Consider the following 739-nt stretch of genomic DNA (forward strand, 5'->3'; position numbering starts at 1 on the left):
AATTATAGCCGGGCGCGGGCAGCAGCCGTCGGCTTTTGCTGGAGGAAGGAAAACTCCCCTTTGCCGCGCAGCCGCTTCGCGGTGGGCCATGACGTCCGGCCCAGGGCCTGGGGAAGGGCTGAAACACTAGATGAGGGGCCGGCCGGCCGCTAGGGCCAGACGGGGGAAGAGCCCAACAAGGACCGAGAACCAGGAGTGGGAACCCAGCGGGTTTTGCTTGTGCAGCCAATGCCCAGGACAGCAGGGCCCGGCGAGCCAGGGGCCTTTCCATCATGCCTGTTGGCACCATCGTTGCCACCAAGCCACCACCCCTTTGGCCCCAGGAAGCCCTCCCGCCATTGACCCGCCGGCGGGTACCGGGGAGGAAGGGCCAGAGCCAGCTCCCAGCAGTGCGCGGCAGCCAGGCGTGCGGGTGGGCCTGGCCCCACGTCCCTCCCTCGGCCGCGGGAGGCTGGGGAAGCAGCTGGAGCCGCAGTGCAGTGCGGGTCAGGGTCCCGGCGCTCCCCGGGGAGGGAGCCGGCTCCGTCAGCAGGGCGGGGCTGCGCCGGCACAGCCCTGCCAGCCTGCTCGGCCCAGGACCCCAGCCCTCCCACGGGGTGGAGAGGGGGCCTCACGCCAGCAGCTTGTGCAGGACGAGCCCTGGGCACAAGCTCGACACGGCGGCCACCACGGGACCCTGGCACCCCCAAAGCAGACACCACGCAGGGCCCAGGGAGAAGGGTCTCGTGGTGCAGCAGGG

This window comes from Gavialis gangeticus, unplaced genomic scaffold (assembly GCF_001723915.1).
Source record: "Gavialis gangeticus isolate Ggan-Ray unplaced genomic scaffold, GavGan_comp1, whole genome shotgun sequence".
In the NCBI taxonomy this organism is placed as follows: Eukaryota; Metazoa; Chordata; order Crocodylia; family Gavialidae; genus Gavialis; species Gavialis gangeticus.